This window comes from Pogona vitticeps, chromosome 8 (assembly GCF_051106095.1).
Source record: "Pogona vitticeps strain Pit_001003342236 chromosome 8, PviZW2.1, whole genome shotgun sequence".
NCBI lineage: Eukaryota > Metazoa > Chordata > Lepidosauria > Squamata > Agamidae > Pogona > Pogona vitticeps.
In genome coordinates this window covers 8,650,867-8,669,846 of record NC_135790.1, presented here as the reverse complement: position 1 = coordinate 8,669,846, position 18,980 = coordinate 8,650,867, and positions in this window count along the sequence as shown.

The window sequence follows — 18,980 nt, the reverse complement described above, 5'->3', positions numbered from 1 at the left end:
TTTTGGTAGGACTCATTACATGCTCAGTAAACAGGGTGCAAGATCATTCTCAAAAGGTGATTTGGTTTATTTTAATGAGGGTACCAGATGATCTGAATCCTGGACCCCTATTACCAAATGCTTTACTCACTTGGCATACTGTTCTTCATAATAGAATAAATGCCTCTGTATATGTACGTGTGTGCTTGCATGCTCTGATTTACTAGCATGAGTAATGGAAATTGCTTTGCCCTGACTTTGTTCTGGAGGGGTGTAAGGATTCTTAGCTGAAGCATATGGAAAGCAGAATGATAAAAATGCAAAGTCTTTGCAATTTCATGGAATGTTTCAGAATGCTAATTGAGGGAAATGGGCTTAGAAAGCATGTTATTGAGAAATAGCATAATCCAAAATTGTTGCCAGCATTAAAGAGACGCAGCTTTTCCCCAAGTGTAAATGTGGGGAGAGGGAGAGGATGCTTCTAGTCTGAACTAAGGAATATACAATGGCTCCTTCTCTCACCTCTCAAGCTCTTCATGAAAAAGAAAGATTAGGATTTAGAAAATGATTTCTGTGTACTCTCTGTCTCTTGTTTCTCAGTTTCTCTTACACACATACAAGCATGCCCATACATCTCTCTCTCTCTCACTCGCGCGCGCGCACACACACACACATACACACACACAGAGAGAGAGACAGAGGAGAGAGAGGAGAGAGAGAGAGAGAGCACCTGGTCATACTCTTCTCCATACAGTGAGATATATTCTGCTTTTATTTAAATTCTATTACTTATTTCTAAATCTGTCTGTCTGTCTGTCTGTCTATCTATCTATAATTTGCATATCTATACCTATTGGGATGTGAGGGCACAGCGGGTTAAACTGCTGAAGCCTCTGTGCTGCAAGGTCAGAAGACCAGCCATTGTAAGATTGAATCCACAAGACGGAGTGAGCCCCCGTCACTTGTCTCAGGACCTGCCAACCTAGTGGTTCGAAAGCATGCAAAAATGCAAAAATGCGAGTAAATAAATAGGTACCACCTCGGTGAGTAGGTAACGGCATTCTGTGTCTAGTCACGCTGGCCACGTGACCACGGAGGATTGTCTGCAGACAAACACTAGCTCTATGGGAGATGAGCACCACCCCCTAGAGTTGGACACGACTGGACAAAATGTCAAGGGGAACCTTTACCTTATATGTCAGCAAGTGAGTACCCTTACCTAAATTTCCCACATGTAGTTTAATTAATGTTAATTAGTTAACACATCCCACAGACTTTGCACTGTAGCTGATATTTTTGATAATACTTCTCTCTTTTCTGTATTACGAGAGCATTATTTTATAAGAAAAACCATACCTTAAAGGGCTAAAGGTCTTTATAGCCCTGTGAGGGTTCAGTTTTCGGGGCTGTTTGTTCTCCAAATAAAGGACGAGTCAGTTGAGGTAAATCAAAGGGTTCCGTATTTATTGCAACATCAACTCCAACAGGGTTTACTCCTAAGAAGGGGTTCTGAGATTCTTGCAACACGTTACTTGGTTTCAACGGGGTCCATAAACTATTTACAAAAGGGTTGGTTATCTCTGGGTTCCAAGGTCCTGTTAATATCGGCACAGTCCCCTGCCCAGGGTCCAATTCTTCTTCCAGTGAGATCAACGGAATAGTCTCTTCGTCCCCGCTCCACTCGCCCCAGGACGACCCGTCTCCTCCATCAACTCCCCAGGGGCCGGGTAACCCCCCAGCTTCCTCAACTCGGCTATATGCCATTGCTTCTTACCTTCCAGTTCCCGTGCCACGGCTTCTCTTTCCTCTCAGAGCTTCCTCCTCCACTCCTTTGCCTCAATCTCACCCCAGTATGACGGGCGAGGCTTTAGTCCAAGTTGGCGGCGTTTCTCGGCCTCCTCATGGGGGACTCGGACTTGCTCCCACTTGTGGGTCCAAGGATCCTCCATCCAGATCCACTCCCATCCCCCCGGTATCTCTCTTGGCTTCCCTTTTATATCTCCCGCTGCTGCCTCAATCTCCTCCCTCCTTCTTCCCGCCAAAGATTCCCTGGGTCCCGGGGTAAGGGTTGACCCTTTCATCGCCGCCTCCAAATCTCGCGTGTCTACCCCCTTATTCAAGGTAAGGGGTTCGGCGACCTCTTGTTCCCAATCAGGGGTCTCCACACCTTTCTCTTCCCGACGTGTTGGGGACGGAGGTGGGGATGTCTGGGTGTGTAGGGTTCTCTTTGAGAGCGACGGCACTCCCACTAAGGCCTCCACTTTGGGGGCCTCACAAGCCCACTATCTGTTTTTCATTCAGTTTCATATACAGGCAAAAAGGTAAGTGGATATTCATTTTGATTCAATTTTGGTCCAACTCTGCTAAAATTAAGACAAAATGATTGCGGGAGAAAGCCAAACTATCTATGATTATATCCTGTCTTTGTGACTTGTATCCATTGGTAAGCTGACCATCAAATTTATCTAAATAGTGTCGTCCGTCATCGTCTTTCACTAGATTTTTTGGGGGGTACAGGATCCCATTGTTTAATGACATACTGTGTGGAAAGCATGCTTCTTTTTCATCCATCCACTGTTAGGATGACTTTTTAAAATTAAGGAAACGGTTCAGAAACATATTTGTCATGCTGGATAATTCAGCAGTTTAGATCTTTGGCTACAGAGCCAGAGGTTGGCAGTTCAGTTCCCCACTGGTCCTCCTTGAATGGGGCTGGACTTGATGATCCATAGGGTCCCTCCAACTCTACAGTTCTAAGATTATTCTAATAAATTTAGGAGGAAGGAATCATGGGTGGGAGAGTTTATAAGGTACAGAGAAGATAAAAGCAAGAGAAATCTAAAGCTGCTCTCCTCCACCCATTACTTCTCCCTTTGTAGTTTCTCCACCTCTGCTGCTATGGATGTGTTCTGAAGCAACTAGTTATGTGAAAAATCTCCATCACAATTTCTTTGTATCACTTCAAATCTCACCTACATTTTATCCCCTTCCTTTCTTAAACATCAGATTGCATGACTTCCTGTGATTTCTTTTCTTTGCATGGACATTTATTCACATTTTAATGGATTTGACTAATGTGCACATTTACTTAAACTTCATACATAAATTACACATTTCACCTCTTGGCCAAAAAGCATTTTTGTGCATTTCCCCCCTCCCCAACTGTATGAATTTTTAAATATTTCTAAAGTGTTAGCATGGTGTTTTGCCTATTTGATTTCCTTGTGAGGCTCTATACACCTTAAAAGTGAGTGAATTCTCAAGGAGAGTTCTTCTCACACAAGGTTTGAGATTACAGATGGGCATAAACTATGCTTTAGTACTTCAGCACAATTTGGTGAATTGGGCCCACAGGCATTTTGTAGATTCCTTGGATTCCCCTCCCCGTCTCCTCCTGTAGGCACCCATTCAGAGAAGGAGGCGGGACAGGGAAGCCTAGGGCACCCATGGGAGGAAGTGGGGTGGGGAATCCAGTGTGCCCCCCCAAAAAAACTCACCTGTGAGCCTGATCCAAGGAACTGCACTGAAGCATCAAATTGCATGCCCATCTCTACTCGAGATCTGTGATGAGGCAACTTTAATTGAGATGGTCCAACCTAGGAATGTTCTTCTCTTTCAGAGCCATATTATTCATGAGGCTGAAGCCACAGGGACTAGGGGCTCTTCAACTGGCCAGTGTCAGGTTGTCAACTGTAGTGCGGTGAAAGACTGAAGTGCTGAAGGGGGCCCAAACTACCTGAAAGCCCTGGGGGTCCAGCCATGGGTTAATATGGCCCTGTCCTCCTTTCCTCCTTGCTTTTTACTAGATTTGCTGGCTTTTTTTTAAGAAACAAAGTAGGAATTTTTGATCCATTCTCATGATGTGTGTGTAGATTTCTTTAATTTTATATGTACTATGAACAATCCCCTGGACTGCAAGGAGAACAAACCTATCCATTCTGAAGGAAATCAACCCTGAGTGCTCCCTGGAAGGACAGATCCTGAAGCCAAGGCTCCAATACTTTGGCCATCTCATGAGAAGAGAAGACTCCCTGGAAAAGACCCTGATGTTGGGAAAGTGTGAAGGCAAGAAGGGGAGAAGGGGACGACAGAGGACGAGATGGCTGGACAGGGTCACCGAAGCGACCAACATGAGGCAGTGGAAGACAGAAGGGCCTGGCGTGCTGTGGTCCATGGGGTCACGAAGAGTCAGACATGACTAAAAGACTAAACAACAACAAATGAACAGATTATCTTGGGCTTGGTTTAATGGTTCCTGGAATCACTGCATTTGTTTCCTACTGGAATTCATGAATGCAGTCAGAGTTTAATGCAAAAGAAATGGATATTTCCCTGTCATCCCTGCCTCCATCTAGAGGCTATCTTCCGCTGGAGCTCCTTTCCCTACATCATGGCTAATGATGAAGATCCATGGGAGTTGCAGTTGAGCAAGATTCTGAGGGTCATGTGTGCCCCAGCTTTAGACTAGTCAATGAAGGCACACGATGACCCCTGCCAGCCCCTTCTGCCTGTGGGGCTGCTGGCATGCCTCCTCCACCATGGGCTCAAGCTGGTTACTTTATTTCAGGAACAAGCGGGTCAGAACACCTCCTTGTCTCCATCAGTCTGTCTGGACAGGCCCTGCTTACAGTCATTGGCTTCAAGCCACTTGCAGTCCATGGGTGGGGCTGAGTTAGAGTCTCTAGTCTCAGAGGCTGGGCTTTTCTCAGTGAAGGCCGGTATGCCCATATGGCAGCTAGCCTTCATGACATGGCTGCTCCTTGCACTTCCAGGCCATCTGGACTCCCAGGCCAGGTCTCAGGGCCATGTCTGCATCAGGGTTGGATGCCCCCATTGAAGGATAGAAGGGTGTCCTTTCTGCTGTCCAGCCAGTCCCAAGGCAGTGGGGAGAGATGTCAGACTCCCAAGATCAGCCTTGGGTGAAGCTGGTCCATTTCCCCCTGTCCAGGAAACGTGGAGGAGGAGGAAGGACTCCTCCTCTTCCCTATGGTACTGAAGGTGGTCAGCTGTTCCTCCAGAGTTTCTAGCCACTATGGGAAGATAACAGCATTTCATGTCTAGTCGCACTGGCCACGTGACCACGGAAACTGTCTACGAACAAACGCTGGCTCTATGGCTTGGAGATGGGGATGAGCACAGTGCCCTAGAGTTGGACACGACTGGACTAAATGTCAAGGGGAACCTTTACCTTACAGGATCAGCAGAGGCAGAAGATCTCTCTTCTTCCTTCTCTATTCCCTTCTCTTCCTAATCAGATGGACCTGCACCCTTCTCCCTGCCGGCTACACCTGTGTTTTTCCCCCAGGGTTCCTCATCCTCATCCTCTTCCTGCACACACATACTGCACCTTGGTTTGGGGCTGTCCTGCAATGGAGTTATCTTGATGAGCCATAGAATAGTTTGAAGATGAGGCAGACAGTCCATCGGGGCCAGCAGATGTGTCCCTCTTAAGCACAGAGATGTTTAGTTGATGAATAGTTGTGCTTAAGATTAATTCTGATTTCTATGGGCACAGCCAATTCTGGAAAGACTTCAGGACATTTTTGATGTGCCAGAAATGGCTCTCTGGCCAAAGGGAAAACTATCAAAACTAGCGTGCTGTTCTGTATTTTGTGGGCTTTGATGATCTTCTTTTGGGAAGTGATGTTCATCACTAGAGATCCGTATGAACTACTGGTTCCGCAGTTCATGCTGGTTTGGCCACATCAGCCAAACAGATGTTCTGCAGTTCCAAGACCCACCTCCTCCAGCAACCACCCACTCCAAGGCAGTGCCCGGAGGAGGCAGAGCAGTGGAACCAGGACACTGTCTTTGAGTGGATACCTGCCAGAGTAGGTGCGGCTCGGAACCACAGAACACGTGTTGGGCCAATGGCCAAACCCATCTCTATTCATTGCACTAATCCCATGAATTTTTATGTCTGAAAAGAGCATCCAAACCACAAAGCTCTTGGCATTAAACACTCCCTCAGTAACATATTGCTGGAACATTGATCCGTTTTAGAAAGACTACCTTTGATTATGTCATAAAATATAACATTTCAGACCATTATTCTTGGGGATTTTTTGTTCCTCCAGTAATGTACTTTATTAATATTAACTGCTAGCCGAGAGTGACAAAAATGTGATCAACCTCAAACTTTTAATGTATTCCAATTAGCGGATGGATGTGACATGATTATGTCGAAGTCAATCACGGTCCCAAGTGCTTTGCTGCTTTTAAAGAACACTTTGGCTTTGCGGAGCTGAGAAAATAGTGTAAAGCTTTCATTCAAAGCCGGGGGAGGGGAGCTGTAAGGATGATTAATTATTTCAATCACATTCCACTTTGCTTCATTTTTTTGGCAGTGCATGTTTAAAAATTATTCATTCACGCACAAATGCATGGATGCAGCCAAAATGTAAGTTTAGATTGGTTTTGGACTCCCATATAGGATTCTTTCATATAATATCAGATATAAATAAAATGTACTTCTTAACAATTGTGCAGGAAATCTCTTTTTACGAGGCAGGATTTCAGATCCAGAGGGGAAGTATAGGGAACACAGAGGTCTTGTCAGCATGAACTGGGCTATTTTCAGACTTTGTTTATCAGGTAAGAATGATGATATGATTTCAAGTTAACTTTCTCCTAATGTGAGTTTTCCCTCCTTTCCATATTTGTTTTTAGTCTTTCTTAAAATTCTTGCTGTGTTCACAGTTTTAAACAAGATAGGTTTTGAGGTTCAATGTTACTTTTGCACCTGAATAATAATAATACATGACATCAGATAGTAGATTAAATTAATTTCATGTGTGTAATACTTGCAGTATTGTTGACTCATGCTCAAAAGTAGAATATTTCACCACCACCCCACTGACGTTCTAGCTGCTATGATTGAATTGAAAAGCCAGAATCCTCTTGAGAAAATCTGCATGGACAAGAACCTTGTCCCCCAGTAGACTGTGCTTTGTGGAATTGGTTACAACGCAATTTCACAACCAGTGCATGACTAGATGGATAAAGCGATGCCCACTGGAGGAAAACAACAACAACAACACTTGTTCAATTTCCTTTCCATTATCACGTAAGGCAGGAGTCTGGCCAATGTGTTTCATTTCATTTGCTTTATTTTTTTCCTATAGGGGAATTTAAATTTGTCGCTATAATACAATATCCTGGCTCTGAAGGTGCCATCCATGTTTGTAAATTTCTGGATAAGAGTATGATTTCTGGCATGTTCTATACACAATACAAAGTTCAGTATTGCAGTCCTGAATAGAGATGGGCAGGAACACTTCGTTTGGCTGTTCACGCTGTTCATCCATTTACCTTGTTGCACTGTGGAAGAAGTGGAGGAAGAATTGAATGTCCAGAATCTTCCTGAGAAGATCCTCCCATGCAAGCCTTTCCCCCTCCCTTGCTCACCTGGATAGGTCACTCATCCTCTCCTAATATTTCTTCTCCTCTTTCACACACAAACTGTGCAGTACTGCAGTCAAGCCTCTGCTCACAACCTGAGTTTGATCCCAATGGGTTCGGATAGCCAGCTCAAGGTTGGCTTAGCCTTCCATCCTTCCAAGGCAGGCAAAATGAGCATCCAGTTCAGCAGGGGTAAATTGTTGTTTGCATACTTATGTTGTAAACCACCCAGAGATTGCTCCAATTATTATGGGATAGCAAGTAGTAGGCATCCTTCAGTCTCGAGAGACTATGGTATCGTGCCCTGTATGGAGGACTTGGAACAGCGTCTAGTGTGGCTGAGAAGGCCAATTCGAGAGTGACAATCTCTTCCACACTGAAGACAAATCCAATCTGTCCCCTGTCCAGCTCACTGGTTTTGCTGCTTTTGTGACTTCCTCTTTGCCTCGGCCTGCTGGACAAGGGTCTCTTCAAATTGGGAGAGGCCATGATGCAACGCCTGCCTCCAGGCTGAACAGTCAGATGTCAGGGTTTCCCATCTGTTGAGGTCTATTCCTAAGGGATAGTAAATAAGCTGAAATAACAGCAACAGAAAAAGAGAGCAATCAAGGCTACCATTGCACAACTGTTCTGCTGATGACGGAGAGGAGAACAACAGAGTAGGAAGAGTGAAAATAAAGGAAAGACAAGAAAGAATATAGGTGCTGCTAATGAAACAATTAATTACTGCCACAAAGACTAGATAGAAACAGCCACCAAGAAAGAGAGTGGAGGTTATGGAACTGGGAACTTGCAGTAGAGTTGCCAGATTTCAGGGCACTGACTGGTGTTTCGGTGAATTGTTGTGCTTCCTCAGGTCTCCAGGTGGAAAGGTCCCCAAGTGAGTCCTGCTGAAGGAGTAAATTGTTTGATGTATGTGTGTGTGAAGTTGGTTCAAAGCTTTGGCATCCATTTCCAGCCATTCCTAGACAATACTAGGGCTCACTGGACCCCATGTCCAGTGGAAAGGTGTGTTTCTGCCTGCTGTACTTCAGCAACACCACCGCACCATGTGGCAGGGAGGAACATAAGTGAGGGGAAGTTGAGCTTGGATCTCTCATACTGTTCTCAGCAAAGCAAAAATTGGAGTACCTATGGCTTTTATTACATAAGCCCTGGAAGCAGCATCATACTAGTTGGAAGAAAAGGAAGGGGAAAAAATCCCAGTGAAACAGTCGTGAGTTTTTCAAAAGCCCCAGCAATGGTGTAGGGCCCAAAAGACTTCCCCATAGTAATGTGCTTTGTAGGTAATGTGAACAATGGCAGATCACTGCTGATACCCCCATCTCTAAATATTGATTGTCATATTGTCTTATTACTCATATTCTGGGCACATTTATCTAGATCAGTGGTTCCCGGATGTTCTTGGACTACAACTCCCAGAAGCCTTTCACCACTTGCTGTGCTGGCCAGGATTTCTGGGAGTTGCAGTCCAAGAATATATGAGGACTCCAGTTTGAGAAGCACTGATCTAGATCAGCCATTGTCAACTGGGGCCGTATGGCAAAAAGCAAAGCAGAAAAGAAAAAGCCAAGTGCGCTTCTTATATACTGTCCCATAGATCAGTGGTCCCCAACCTTGGGCCTCCAGATGTTCTTGGACCACAAGTCCCAGAAGCCTTCACCACCACCTGTGGTGGCCAGGATTTCTGGGAGTTGAAGTCCAAGAACATCTGGGGGCCCAAGGTTGGGGACCACTGCCATAGAATTTGAAGAAGTTTACAATTTAATTATGAAGGCTACACATTGCACCCTCCTCCACCAGTGAGCTGGGCACTCAGTTTACTAAACTCAGAAGGATGGAAGGCTGAGTGAAACTTGAGCTGGCTAGTTGGGATTGGACTCAGGTCGTGAGCAGAGTTATGGCTGCAGTACTGCAATTTAACCACTGCAGTACTGCAGCCACTCAGAATGGTCCCCTGGCACATTTGGAGGAGGCCATTGACTGGAACCAATTCTTTACACACCGGATTATAAAGTTTGTTCTGAGACTTATACAATTCTGATTGGCTTGTATTTCTGATTTGGCCTCTATTTCTTTCATGTTGTGTTTATGGCCATGGCCCCCCAAAAAGCTGAAAATAGCTGATCTAGATTCCTCTTACACCCAGCTTTTTAATCAGTTAGCCTAGAAATACTTCTATTCCCCCCTCCCAGCCGTTGCCTGCTCCATTGCTTCAACATTATGAGGGACTAACCCCTTGGATTCAAATCTTGGCTCTAAAATCTTGGGGAATGACATGTTCCTGACCTGAAAACCGCAACTCAAAATGTGGGTTGAAGGCAAATAAAGAAGGCTTGTTGTGCAGCAACAACCAGTCTTGCTGGTAATCAATCAAGCAATTAATTAATCAATCAAGATACACAAACTATCAATGGACCTTGCACCGTACAATGTCTGCAATCTGTGCTTGGTTGTACAAGACACTGTGTTGCAAGCTTGTAAACAAGATCAGTGCCCTTTCTGTCAATAATACTTGAAGCCGGATGGGTGAAAAACACTTGTAAAATAAAATGAGTAGTATATATCCACAGGCCTAGGAGCCAATATTGAGTGGTTTCCAAACCACCTTTTTCCTTTGAGATATGAAGTGTTTCCAAACAGAAAGAGTATGTGTGTGGGTGTACTAGTGATGTCTGAATGAGAAAGAAAAATAGGGAGAAATAGATCTGGATCAATATAGTTGATATCTACAACCTACGCAAGGGCTTATCCTCATGCTGCTTCTCATCTGTTATTGTAGATCTGGACTTCACAGCATCAGCATGTAACACAACTCAAAAGCATGTTAAAAACATATGCTAGAACATTTCCAGTGTTCCAGAAAAGGTCATAGCAGCATTTGAGACTCTATACACATCAGATGTTACTTTATGCACACACTATAGAGTAGCGTATTCTTTGAAATTTCACCGAAGTACAATGCACTCCATCAAGGATGAAGAGCCAGATCTGAACAAAGACTGTGTTTGCCACAAGAACTTTTATCTTTAAATATAGTTTTAGAAGAGGTAGCCATGTTAGTCTGCTTTGGGATATATCAGGCAAAAACCGAAGGAAAATGAAACAAGAATTAAAGGAGACAATAATGTTGTGGCAGCTTATGTCTGAGGAAGTGGACTTGTCCATAAAAACTCACATTAGCAGTTGATCTTTAAGGTACCACAATGTTTTAGTCTCCTTTAATTTTGTTTTCATTCATTTTTTTTCCTTTAAAAATGCAACCCCCACACACACACGTCTTCTGAAATTTAGTGGGGGGGCATCTATTCTAGATCACTATCCTTGCAAAACTCATTAATTCCTGCCAAAATTGGGGGTTGGGTAGGGGGTGGAGATGTATAGCCATTAGTTGATGTCACTCGTACAGAGAGTGAGGAGACCTCAAAAGTTTCAAGAGAAGTGGAAAGCTTGAATCCCAAAAGAATAATGTCTTCTTCAGCAAGAAGACGCTGATTACTCCAAGCTTGATGAGAAGGAAAACTCTGATTTCAAACCCCCACTGAGGTGCCGCCTTCACCAACCATGCCATGGGGGAACAGGCCAGGTAGGTGGGATTCGTTCAGCCCTGGAAGTGACCCATCTAGGAGAGGGAAAACTCTGACTTCAAACCTCCATTGCCATGTGGCTATATCCACTGATGGAAAAGGCTTTAGGAGTTAACCTCGCAGCAAAATCTGGATCCGGAGTCCCAGAGGCAGTTCGTATCATTTTGTCAACTCCTGCGACGTCACTGAAACCAGTTGTATTGGCTGTTGCCTTTTCATTGGACTATTTCAGTGACGTGGAGAGGGGGGATTTGCTGCTTGGGCAACAGCCTATCCTCCATATTATTTTACCCAGGTTTCGTGCCCTGGAGAGGACACTGCAGCTTCGCGTACAGCATCAAAACACTAGATGCTGTTCCAAGTCCTCCATACAGAGCACGTTACCATAGTCTCTCGAGACTGAAGGATGCCTATGTAATGAGGGGGGGCAGCCACATTGACAGATAAAAAAGAAAATGTTCTCATATTGGGTCACTCAGCTTTTCATTACTTTCTACTGACTACATATAAAAAAATTAAGTGAATCTGCCTGGAGGGCTACCCACGTCCCCATCCGTACTTTTTCCCCTTTACCACTGGGGCTTGTATTCTTTTTTGCAAGTGAAAGCCTTCACATTGGTTCAGGTTGAGCAGATGTTGAAGAATGAGTGTGGTGGTGGTGGTGGTGGTGATTTGCAAATCAGTCCTCTAGTGAAAAAGAATCAGACCATCAATTAGAGAAATACAAGTGTGGCTAGTGGATGCATCTGAGCAACTTCAAGATTGCTTTAGGAGCACTGATTGGGCACTGTTTGAGGAGGACAATGTTGATACTTATGCCTCGACAGTACTGTTTTATATCAAAAGCTGCATCAATGTTGTTACTACTACCAGGCAAGTACGAGTGTTTTCTAATAACAAGCCTTGGCTAAATAGAGAAGTGCACATTTTATTAAAAGCCAGAAATGCTGCTTTTCATTCTGGTGATGAACTACAGTACAGAGAGGCCAGAGCTAAACTGAAAAGGGGCATTAGGGATGCCAAAGCTATGTACAGCCAGAGAATTGAGCAACATCTTGAGAGTTCTGACACTCGTCGAGTATGGCACGGCCTAAGACAAATCACGGGGCAGAGTAACAAAAACAGTCTGTGTAGCAGCAGTGGTTTTTTGGCTGAGCAGTTAAATCAATTTTTCAGCCATTTTGAGGTGGAAACAGGAACAACCATTATTCCAGCACCTACTGTCTATAATACATCACTAGAATCTACCATCAACAGACAACCACTAGTACTGCAGATTTTAGATGTGAGACGCGCTTTCCAGAATATTAACGTTCGAAAGGCAGCTGGACCAGATGGAATCATGGGACGAGTTATTAGGGGCTGTGCTGCAGAATTAGCTGGAGTTTTTACGGATATTTTCAATCTATCCTTGTTGCAGTGTTCAGTCCCCACTTGCCTGAAGACATCTATTATAGTGCCAGTCCCCAAGCAGTCAGCTGTGGTATCTCTCAATGATTATAGACCAGTAGCTTTAACATCTGTTGTTATGAAATGTTTTGAGAGATTGGTGCTGGATTACATTAAGGCTAGTCTTCCACCTTCTTTGGACCCATGGCAATTTGCATACAGGAAAAATAGATCTACTGATGATGCTGTGTCCATTGTACTCCATACTGTATTGAGCCACTTAGAACATCAGGGAACTTATGCGAGGCTGTTGTTTGTGGATTATAGCTCTGCTTTTAATACCATTCTACCAAATAGGTTGTTTTTTTAAAATGATCAACCTGGGATTACCTCAGGAGATCTGCATGTGGATAAAGGATTTTCTGACAGATAGGCCACAGTCAGTAAGGATGGGATCTCACCATTCTTCTACCCTGGTACTAACTACAGGAGCTCCCCAGGGCTGTGTGCTAAGTCCCTTCCTCTATTCCCTGTACACACATGATTGCACCCCACTGTATAACACCAATGCAATTATTAAATTTGCAGATGATACGACAGTGGTGGGGCTCATAAATAAGAACAATGAGTCTGCTTATAGAAAGGAAGTACAAAGGTTGATAATTTGGTGTAAAGAAAATCATCCCACACTTAACATCAAAAAAACTAAAGAACTCATAATTGATTTTAGGAGGAAGAAAAATGTACATTTACCACTGTACATAAACGGTGAGGAAGTGGAGAGAGTTGGTAGTTTTAAATTTCAGGGTACTTACATCTCAGAGGACCTCTCATGGACTATAAATGCCAACATGCTAATGAAGAAGGCACAGAAGAGGCTGTATTTCCTGAGAATGCTCGGCAAGTTAAATTTATCTCAGCATTTACTTCTGTCATACTATCGTAGCACCATTGAGAGTGTCCTAACCTATGGCATTCTGGCATGGTTTGGGAGTAGCTCTGTAGCGGACAAAAAAGCTCTACAGAGAACCATTAAAATTGCCCAGAATATCATCGGGCTCCAGCTACCAACCCTGGATGACATCTTCACATCCCGCTGTCTAAGGAAATCACATAGCATCCTGAGAGACTCTTCCCATCCTGCTTATAACTTTTTTGAACTGTTACCGTCTGGCAGAAGATATAGAACAATTAAGACTCGGACCACACGTTTTCTCAATAGTTTTTATCCCAGAGCTATAATTGCAATTAATAATGAGCTTAAAGACCACCAGTAGTGAATAATTAGTTGGACTGTGTTACTTGGCCTGCGGTGTAGATGTTTGTATTTTTAGTGGGGGACTTTTAGTGGGTGGGGAGTGTTTGGGAATTTTATGTGTGTGCATGTGTCTGGTCTCTGGGTGTCTGTGAATTTCGTTGTATGTGTATATACTTACAATGACAATAAATTATTATTATTATTATTATTATTATTATTATTATTATTATTATTATTATTATTATTATTATTATTATTATTATTATTATTAGTGGTGGTTGTCTACAAGAAGGCTAGAATAGATGGCCCCCAAGGAGAGAGATGGTATCTTTTTTGGACTGCATTCTTATTTCATGTCATATTACAGTGAAAGCTTTGCTACCAGCAAGGAGTGTCCATTCTATGGCTATATGGGCTGCAAAGGGTTAGGTTCCTGTCTTTGTGAGTGTCCCCACAACTCCTATGTCATTTGCCCTCAAATGTCTTTGCTAACTGTGCTTTCTTTCTTTCTTTCTTTCTTTCTTTCTTTCTTTCTTTCTTTCTTTCTTTCTTTCTTTCTTTCTTTCTTTCTTTCTTTCTTTCTTTCTTTCTTTCTTTCTTTCTTTCTTTCTTTCTTTCTTTTGAGAAGATTTAGTGCCAAAGCACTGAGTGCTCACTGGAAGGACAGATCCTGAAGTTGAGGCTCCAATACTTTGGCCATCTCATGAGAAGATAAGACTCCCTGGAAAAGACCCTGATGCTGGGAAAGTGTGAAGGCAAGAGGAGAAGGGAATGACAGAGGATGAGATGGATGGAGAGTGTCATCGAAGCTGCCAACATAAATTTGACCCAACTCTGAGAGGTGGTGGAAGACAGGATGGCCTGGTGTGCTCTGGACATGACTTAAAAGTCAGACACGACTTAACGACTAAACAACAACAGTGCCAATGCTGCTTTCTTAAGGCATCTAGAGGGGAAAAAAAGAAGGCAATTACTGATCAGCACTTTGCAGCTTTTAAAGTAACTGTAGCCTCCTGCAGATCTAGATGTCTACAGAGGAACATCCTTAACAAGCTGCAAGCAATGGCTGATTGCCATTTTCCTCCTCTCTGCCTGCTTACTCCTGTGTAATTGGCTAAAGTGAATTATCCAGGAGAAACCCAACTTCCTAGCTGTGAACTCAGAGCTGAACAACATAGTTTTTTTCCTGCTTTGTAGTCACACCTTCATTTTCATGTGCAAGGAAAAAGGAACTGCAGAACTAGACTGTTCGTATTTGTGTGAGCATGTTCACATTCATGTGCATGTGTGCTTTTGTGTGAGCAAACATATGGATTTGCATGTTGGGAATAATTTTTTTTCACAAAATAATGATGAAGCTGCCGTGTTCCATGGACTTTTAAGCGTTAGAAGCAGAAGGTGGGTTATTTGCAAATTTTTCAACCATCAGCCAGTCAGCCATTCTCTACTTACTTTGTGGGTGAATAGCTTCTCAAGAGGAAAGGACCACACTGTCACATAAGAACAGTTGTACAAATTTACAGGCACTGGAGGAAAATAGCAGAAAACCCTTGGGTTGGAGGAGTGAGATGTGTTTGAAAATTCCTTGCTGAAGGCTGTCATGGTGTTGAAATAGGCTGAACAGAGAAGAAAACATTCAGTGAGCATTTTTCATATCAGTAATCCAAAGCTCTAAAGCAGGATACAAGGCATTTTTGTTTACTTTTCTGTGTATACCACTACAATTCAAATTCTATAGGTTCCTGCACTCATAACTGTTCACTGTTGCTTTGCCCTGCCCATGTTAAAGATGACTTGATTCCCCCATCTTATGCACCTTGATTTTCTTCCTCTTCCCCCACATACCCACTTATTTTCCTATTGCCACATGGTACTATCACCCTTATTAATGAACTGTGAAAGCTGACATTTCCAATAAGGAACAATTAAACATGAGACCAAATGTAATGAACTCATTCATTTACAAAATAATAGTGAACCAGTATGAGAGCAGTGGATAATTATTGCAAGAAATAGGTAGGGGGAGAGGGGGGGAATGAGTAAATTAAGTCTGACTGCATTAATATTCTTTAAATACTTTTATTGCCCAGAAAATTAAACAGGAAGCATCTTATTAGCTATCTTGAACAGAGAGTAGTAATGTGTGTACTGAGAATAGCAAATATTGCTAACCAGAGATTCTTTAGAGAGAGCCTGACAGAGCATGATATTCAAATATGTAACTAATTTCCAAGAGATAGCTCGGCCCATTAATTGTGATGGAATTCAAGGGAGACTGAGATGCCCTCAGTTTTCTAAATATTCTCTGGGAACAGCTTCTATCCCATCCCATCATTTAGCCTATTGTTTCATTTAAATTACTGTAAATGAAAGGTCTAGAAGTGTAATGCAAGGGTGAGGAGAAAGTAGACTGGGATTTCTGGGTGATTTCCCTTCAGTTGCCTGGCAAAACACCTCTTCCTCGCATCTACCTCCTTTCTCACCTGGACCTCCAATCTCTGACACTGAGGGAGGGCAAAGTAATCAACTAGAAACTGGGCCTTCTTGGTGGTGACCACTCCACTTTGGAATGGCCTTCTAGTGGAGGTGTGTCTGTCCTCCTCTCTCCTTAGCTTCAAGAAGCATATTCAAACCCTGGCCTTTGGAAAACTTACCCCCTTTTAATTTTCTTTATGAGGCAATTTTGTGTTGGCCCTGTGCTGCTGGTTTATTGTTCAACGTCTGATTCAGTTGTCTCAACTTGGCCATTTTGAGATTTCATGATCCCAGTTAGAGAGGAGGTTGTTTTGTTTCTGCTGGCAAATTTATGCTGTTTTTGTAGCCACCCAGAGTAGGAGCTTGTCACTAGGTATAAATCCAATAAGATACCTTAAATTTGTAGTTTTCTGACTTAAAAGTTTTAAATAACAACCATTTTCATTGATTCTTGACTGGTCCATGTACCAAAGCTATTCTTCGTAAGAGGGTAAGGTCTTTTGTGGCACTTTTATTAAGTCAAGAGAATGAGAACAACATTGTGTGCATATACAGAAATAAACAAAATTGCAAAAACAGCACAAATTGCTCTTTAACAGATAATGATATATACCACATGAGGTGGAAATAGCAGCTGCAGGGTTGAACTGACTCCTAAGGACTAGAAACCTTGGAGGGTGGCATTTTTTAAAAAAATCTTTTAAGTCATTCTTGTTGTGTAGGTGTTTGTGTGTCTCTGGGTCTGTGTGTATGCTTTCACAGCTGCTCAAATGAAAAGGGTGCTTGTACAGAGAAAATGTGTACAAATTACGAAGACGTGAATGAGAACAAACTAGTAATTTATTATTATTATGACCATAGGTTGTGTATTAGATATATAAGACTAAAACACAATAACAAATCATATGATATTTTTGAACAAATACAAAACAGACTGAAAGTCTAATTACAGTTTTATATAAATTCTTAATCTGATTACTGAAGTGATTAAATCATCTCTTTTCTTAATTTCTTATTGTATAGGTCACTGCACCGAATTTTCCACCCTTGGCTGTCATTTCATTTGAGGAATCAGAGACAAGGAAAGAGACAAAGGTAGCAAGTCTACCTGGATAATGTTTTAAAATTGAGGAAATAATTAGATTGCACTGAACTTTATAAAATGTGAAGGACAAAATATATCCCTGTCTCATTCTCACCTGGAGATCAGGAAACCTGTAGGGTTTTGAAAATTAGTTGTCTTTTAAAGTTAAAATTGCCCTAATTCTATGAGAATGAGGAATGTAATAAGTATCTGTATATATAAAAAAGAGCAGCTATCCTTTAAATTCCTGATGTTTGCATTACACTGCTGAAATGAGTAAAGGAGAGGACTAGAGCAGATTGTATGTGAAGAGATGCAAGCTCCATTCTGCATTTAAATTAGAGGTGCATGACAGTTGTGCCTCTGTTATTGTGCAATTGAGCAAATCAAAGCTATTCTAAAAGAAAAGCCAGGCCACTCCAAAAAACTTTAACTCTTACCTTGGGAGTGTGTTGAAAAAGAGCTCTGACAATTGCTTTGTGTTTGGGATGAGAAGTGGTTATCAGATGAAAAAAAGAGTCTGGTTCTGGGATTTTCTCTTCCTTTGTATATCTTTGTGAATGGTAGTGAGCACAACAGGGGATCCCATAGACTATCTTGACTGCTGACAGAGGCTTCATCAACATTCAGGGTCCTCTTCATTAGATAAAGATTGACATTCTTTTTCCTGGTGGCAGCACCCTCATGATATCGCACAGCAAAATTGGGTCAGTCATGACATTTTGAATCATGGATAGAGAAACTCAGCGTCCCACAACCAGAGAGTTTTTAAAATGTACCCAGAGTGGTTCTCTGTTCCTTAATTTTAATGTTTCTTTATTTTACTTTGACCTACCACTTTGCACGATTCTTCTCCAACTCATTGTCTTTTCACTCTTCCCCTTTTCACAACAACTTCTTCACAGATATCTTCAGACCTTTAAGGAGGGAATGCGTGAGATGTTACAAAGTCTAACACCAGGAGGAAGCAAAGCTAACAAATGTGTCTGCCTTTGCTGAGATAGATCTTGATTCTCCGCCTGCCTTAACTGCAGTTTAGCAGCAGCAGAATCTTCCCCCAATTTTTCTGACTCCCCACCGCAACCCAAAGTCCTTGGGGAACTCTGGAAATGGAGAGAGGCAGGATGCAAACAGAGTAAATAAATCAATAGAGTCCCCTGCAGTCATATCCTAATTCTCATTCCAAATGATCACACGCTGCTTGGTTTAAACTTTGCCAGCTTGTGATCAGGTTGATGTGCACTTGTGTTCCTGAGTGCCTGTGAACCCAGATGACATGATCTAGAGAATCATATTTCTACGTACTCCAGGGCATTCAGTTAGCATTTCTCTTCCTTCCTGTGAGGAAGGGCACCCAGAACATTTCTCTGTCTAGTCAGAGAGTAGAATGCTTGCCTGATTATCTGAGGAGGGATTGATTCCCTACACGTCTCTTGGAGATTCAGTTTATAAATTTTAAAAAACGTTATAGCCTCTGGTGAAGTAAATTCATGTAAATGCTGCTGTTATTCTCATGCCCTCTAGTTATGATTCAGAATGTGCTTTTTATGCATGCTGATGACTCCAGCCACCTGGATGGTACGAGTAAACTCCTTGTTTTGTAGGAACTGCAGTTGAAAGTGTGTGAAGTTGATTATTTCTCCAAATAAATACTTATTTTCCACTTCTGTGGCAGCAGAATGACCACTGAGAAGCTCTACAGACATTGGTGCACTCCACCACTATGAACCTGATAAACAGAGATGAGCATTTTCCTTGTGTTCTCTTATCACTCTTTTACAATACCACTATTCTTATGATGTTGCCT